Source organism: Topomyia yanbarensis, chromosome 2 (assembly GCF_030247195.1).
Source record: "Topomyia yanbarensis strain Yona2022 chromosome 2, ASM3024719v1, whole genome shotgun sequence".
Taxonomy (NCBI): domain Eukaryota; kingdom Metazoa; phylum Arthropoda; class Insecta; order Diptera; family Culicidae; genus Topomyia; species Topomyia yanbarensis.
Window position 1 is genome coordinate 209,466,478 of NC_080671.1, and position 6,000 is coordinate 209,472,477.

The following is a 6,000-nucleotide window of genomic DNA, read 5'->3' on the forward strand; positions in this document are numbered from 1 at the left end:
TGGGTTATGAGGATTTGTCTAAACTAAAACTCTATTATTAGGCCGTTCATAAATTACACTACATATTTAAGGGTAAAAGAAGGAAGCATGAAGCGTCTTGTTACATAGTGGAGAGAAGAAACGGAGGCGCTAAAAGCTTCCCAACTAGAAAAGCAAATCAAACATTGGAAATATGTATATTCTCCTTTTTAAAATCCAAAATCTTCTAGTTTAAATTAACATTATAATAAAATCTGTTAATCACCACTTAAATGTGTAGTGTAATTTGTTACTGGCCTAATAGAAGTGGTTTAGTAGATTTTTCAATATATGTTTTTGCGTGCTAAAAATTATTAATTACACAATAGCCCAACATTTGTTTTCTTCATGGTCAAAACAATTTTGATCACCTTTTTGCCGCTTGGAAACACTGTGCACCTGGGACTCTTCTGTGCACCAACTTACTCGAAAAGTTGAAAAAAATCCATTTTGGCACATCGTCGAACCCTTCTGCATATTGAAATGTCCAAAATTATTGATTTTCAACTACCAACAACTTACCCTTCAATATAAAACACTTTCCCTAAAAGTTGAAAAAAAATCATTTTGACGCATCGTCAGACCCCGCTGTGCATAGAAAATGTCCAAAACTATTAATTTTCAGCTGCCAACAACATGTCCTTCAATAGGTATTTCTTAACAATTGAAAGTAACGCAAAATGTATCGCCACAGACTAACAGACATAACACTATGAGAGAATTCCCTCAAAAAACATCGATCCGACAATTTTCCCAGAACACTAGCTCCACCTTTTATTCACAGTCCCAATCACTCATTTACTGGTGGGTTACCCCTCAGGTTTGGGAACAATTTTTCACTAGTGGTCTATCCCCCATATGCTTGTTCATGTCAGTGGCGCCATAATTTCAAATGTGGCCACAGTCCCAACTACAAATATATTTAAAATGACCGTTAAAGCGGGCGAAGCTTTGTTTTTAAGTGTTATGTCTGTTAGTCTGTTATATCGCGATAACCGATGAAACGCCGATGACGATGAATACGACGATACAATTATCGACGATGACGATGAAAGCGACGATACATTATCGTTAACGAGTAACGCCGATAAATTATCGTGAAAAATGTATCGTATTAACAACCCTGGTCAATACACTGACAAAATCGCCCAGTAAAGTTCAGCCGGAAATGAACTGGAATTCTGGCTGGTTCCAGCTCGTCCACGGGCTCCAGTGACACAACCGATTCTAACTAGAATCGGTTGTGTCACTGGAGCCGGAATACGAACTGGAACCAGCCAGAATTCCGGTTCATTTCCGGCTGAACTTTACTGGGCGGGGGTAGACTGAATCAGGCACAGACAATATCGCCCAGTGAGTACATTTTCTGGCAGAGACCGCTCTGCTAGATTTCTGTAAGTCTTGGTTTGGCAGCCCTGTCAGATTTCGGCGCGTATCCTGTCGGGTTAGTTGAGCTAGGACGAACTCGCGTTTTCCGGCAAATTTTGACAGGAACCGAGCTAAACCCTGGCATAACTCGTACATAAACTGTGTAAAGATCCTGGCAATTCCTAGCTGGTAGAATTTAGCACGAATCAAGCAAAACATCCCACTGAGACGTCCAAAAAATTGTTTCAAAATCGTTCAACACGGGTCCAACGATGGACGTTCGTTGAACGGTTATTTGGACGTTGTCCAAATTCGTTCAACGAACGTCCTTCATTGGACGATTTTGAAACCAACCGTTCTTAGAGGGATCTGACAAAGATGTGGCAGGAACCGTACAGAGATCTTGGCCGTACATTTCTGGCTCGATTTTGGATAAAAGTTAGCAGCATCGGTTGGTTTAACTAGAGCACTCCAGTTAGAGTGTGGCCAAGAGGCCATGACGTATCCAAACGAACATGGAATTTGACGTATACACAATAGAAATACTTCAAATTTCATGTTCGTTTGGATACGTCATGGCCTCTTGGCCACACTCTAACTAGAGTGCTCTATGTTTAACCGCTTCTGTCAGAAACGGTTGTTGCATTTGAGCGAATTCGTTGCCAGAATTCTCGCACAAATCGCGCAAAATGCTCGCAGAAACTCTGCCAATATCAATTTCGCTTTGCTCAACTTTTGCTAACTTTCTGCTTGCCACGCTGACCGGGCGGACCGGGTCTTCCCTATATTTCTAAGTACTTCGATAATTATGTTTCTAGAATCATCCATTTCGTAAACTAGCATTCGGTGAAAAGGAAATCGTCGTACTGACGCTCTTCCTTTTTTCAAATCATCTATCTATTGCTTTTAACCCTTTCATGTCCAAAGATTTTCTAGTGCATGTAGGGTTTCAAAACTATTTTTTCCTTGAAAACAGGGAGGTTAAGAAATACGAAATCTTTTTTCATAAAGATAGGAGCTTCCCTCGCAGCTGCTCAATTTCTACCTTCTAATGGTCTAATAATTATTCCCCTAGAATATTCGATTTGAAACAGATTTTGCGTAGTGACCGCAGAAATTGACGGAATTGACGGACTGATTCGAATGGAATATGTCACTCGGGCCTCCGGGTCTGCGTTTAAAAGACGGTTTTCAGAGCAGTTTTCTATTGAGAAAGGCAAAACGTAAATCGTACGAATAAGAGATAGCAAATAGGGGCACATTTTACACTTTTATAATGAGTGGCTCATGTCCCTTCAGATTTGACCGCACTTACCGCTTGATGACGTCCCAGTTTGATATTTCTTTTGAGTGATTTGAGAAAACTGAGAAAACAAAAATCGTCAACGCAGGCCTGGATACGGTTAAAGAAATATAAACAAATTTTGGTATCCTCGCATCGTTGTCCGGAGCAGTTGGATATGTAATGATATTTATTATTTTTAATCTAGTCCTGTAATTTAATTCTATTTATCGAATCGTATATTTAAAGCATTGTCATCAATACCCCCAGGGTTGAAAAATTGATTCGGTTCTGTGACTAAATCTAAAGACTATGGCGTGCGGCATCGAAAAATTTATTCCGTGCATTTTAGGTCGTCTTGTTTCAAACACCTATTAAATCTATCTAAAGGGTAAATGTTGCAAAATTACACAAACTAAACATTAAAAATCTGACACGTTTCATTTTGTAGATGATGATCGAGTTGCACTTTTTGTTGCCAACGAACGGAAAACAGCGACCAGCTGCTGCATTTGCTCTACCACCCGTTTTTTCTAAGAGATCAGAGATGTGTATTTTCGCTCTGCAGTTTGTTGCTTTTAGCTAAATAGTTGAAGAAATTTTTCTCCTCAAAATATTTGGTAAGTAAATAAGAACAGTTTTGCATGTAATATAAGTTGTTATCGTGGGCGTGGAAACGACATTTATTCACTAATACTTGTGGATACACTGGAAGATAAACTAATGGCGTTTTCGTTTTTGACTCTGCACTACACCAGTGTAGTCGGTGCTACACTAATTCAAACCCGAGGGTAATCAGTCTATCTCTTTTTTGCATTACACCGGTGTAGCACCAAGAAAAAACGAAAGCGCCATAAGACTAATTTAATTTCTACCACTTTTTATAGTTTATTTCTGCTGCCTCTGCACTCCTTGCTGTCGTTCGATTCCGTTCACGTGGCTTCAATGTGCCGCCTCGTGGATCGTCAACTCGTTGGTAGCGAGCCGCGTGGCTTGTTTCGATATTCCACCTGTTGCTATGGGCCTTGGTTGCGTTTAGATGACTTCGCATCTGCGTGGTGACTTCAGGTATGGTTAAGATGATCGGTCGTGGTATAACGTATATATATAATAACATTTTTTGCAGGAAACTATTCAGTCATGTCAAACTGAGGCTTCCAATAGTCAACACCGGTGAAACAACGTCATTTCGGTTATTGACTTCAGATACATCGAGCAATACGGAACATTTGAACAAGACTGTAGCTTACCCGAGTTCTAAGCCACTACAATTCCATTTGACTTTAGTCATACCGGCTGGAATATAATATAGAATTCTGGCTGTCTAAGAGACAAGTATTTTAATTGTGCATTCATTATTTTTTTGTTTTTTTGTTGGTGATTAATTCATTTCAAATATATTTGTAGTTGGGACTGTGGCCACATTTGCAATTAGGGCGCCACTGACATGAGCAAGCGTATGGGGGATAGACCACTAGTGAATAATTGTTCTTAAACTTGAGGGGTAACCACCCATATTGATGGTGGTTTTAAGTGTTTTGTGGTAACCGGAAGCCACCATCTTGGATTTCAAAATGACGCCAATAATCAATTTTCACTTTCTACTAATTACTACCTTTCAAATGACCCTCATATTGATGGTGGTTTTCAGCGTTTTGTGGTAACCGGAAGCCGCCATCTTGGTTTTCAAAATGGCACCAATCATCGGTTTTTATCTTCTACTAAGTACTACCTTTGAAATGACACCCATATTGATGGTGGTTTTCAGTGTTTTATTGTAACAGGAAGCCGCCATCTTGGATTTCAAAATGGCGCCAATCATCAATTTTCGCCTTCTAACAATTACTACCTTTCAAATGACCCTCATATTGATGGTGGTTTTTAGTGTTTTGTGGTAACCGGAAGCCGCCATCTTGGATCTCAAAATGGCACCAATCATCGATTTTTATCTTCTACTAATTACTAACTTTGAAATGACACCCATATTGATGGTGGTTTTTAGTGTTTCGTGGTAACCGAATACCGCCATCTTGGATTTCAAAATGGCGCAAATCATCAATTTTCGCCTTCTACTAATTATTACCACAGAGAACAGACATCCATCTTCAGCATTCAACTTGTGTAAAATCTCTAACGGTTTCGAAGGTAGTTTGGATATCTAAACCAGGTGCGCTACTGTCGTCATGTTTTTTTTTGTGGCTGAGTGCGACAGAATTGACAGCGGTTATTCCTCTACCCAGTCAAACTAGTCCGGAACCGATTCGGACTTCCAGCATGAATTCCAGCTCAAATGCGTCAACCGATAGAGTCAGAATCGATTGTTTTCTTTGAGCTAGATTCCATGCTGAATCCATCCAGGATTTCGAACCGGTTCCGGAATCGATTTGACGGATAGTTGGGATAGGTTGGTGTGGCGGCGCTAGTGTTTTTAGTATATTAATTCAAATGTTTACACACGTTTTTTAAATATTTTTGTTCGATCATGGATGTCTGTTCTCTGTGTTATTACCGTTTAAATGATAGCCATATTGATGGTAGTTTCAAGTGTTTTGTGGTAACCGGAAGCCACCATCTTGGATTTCAAAATAGCGCCAATCATCAATTTACAGCTTCTACGAATGGCTACTTTTCAAATGATACCCATATTGATGGTTGTTCTTAGTGCGAATGCCAAACATCCATATAATATATATTGGAAGCCTAAATTTTGGGTTATCCGAACGTTACAGAAATTTTGGGTTATTCGCTCGTTATAAATTTTAGGTTATGCGCTCAGTACTCAAAGTTTGGGTTATCCGCTCTTTACTCAAATTTTGGGTTATCCGCTCAGTACTCAAATTTTCGGTTATCAGCTCAGAACTCAAATTTTGGGTTATCCGCTCAGTACTCAAATGTTGGGTTGTCCGCTCGTTACTCAAATTTTGGGTTATTTCATTGTTATTTCGACGTCAACATTTCATAAGGCATTATATACAATATGCTCATGTTGAGAAAATGGCGTCCGAAAAATTACCACGTATTTTATATTCCCATTTATGAACAGGAGCTTGATTTAAGGACCAAACAACTCAATGCCGTGTTAAATTAACCATTCTTTCCGAATAATATAATAGATTTATTAAAAAAATTGTATTTTGAACGTTTTTTGTAGATAAATGTTTTGGTCCCTTTTGAAACATCGCACTGGTTTTGTGCCCTCTCCCATCATCCCTTTTCGGTGAGACGTTAGCTTATAGTGCGTGCGGGTGAGCCCTTTTGTTTACAGCAAATGATTATGTGACGTTTATTTTGATCCCTTTCTTGGTGTTGCGATGTTTTTGTTCCCTTTTCAA

The 6,000-nt window shown here is 39.2% G+C and overlaps 1 protein-coding gene across 1 annotated transcript in view; it reads left to right on the forward strand.

Moving 5' to 3' along the window:
* LOC131682810 (polypeptide N-acetylgalactosaminyltransferase 2-like) overlaps positions 1-5,741 on the forward strand; it is a 278,322-nt gene extending 272,581 nt beyond the window's left edge. Inside the window, exons 4-6 of the transcript XR_009304157.1 lie at positions 3,120-3,288; positions 3,556-3,736; positions 3,795-5,741. The gene's annotated coding sequence lies outside the window, so the exon portion shown is untranslated. The remainder of the gene's footprint in view (positions 1-3,119; positions 3,289-3,555; positions 3,737-3,794) is intronic.
* The last annotated feature ends 259 nt before the right edge of the window (positions 5,742-6,000 follow it).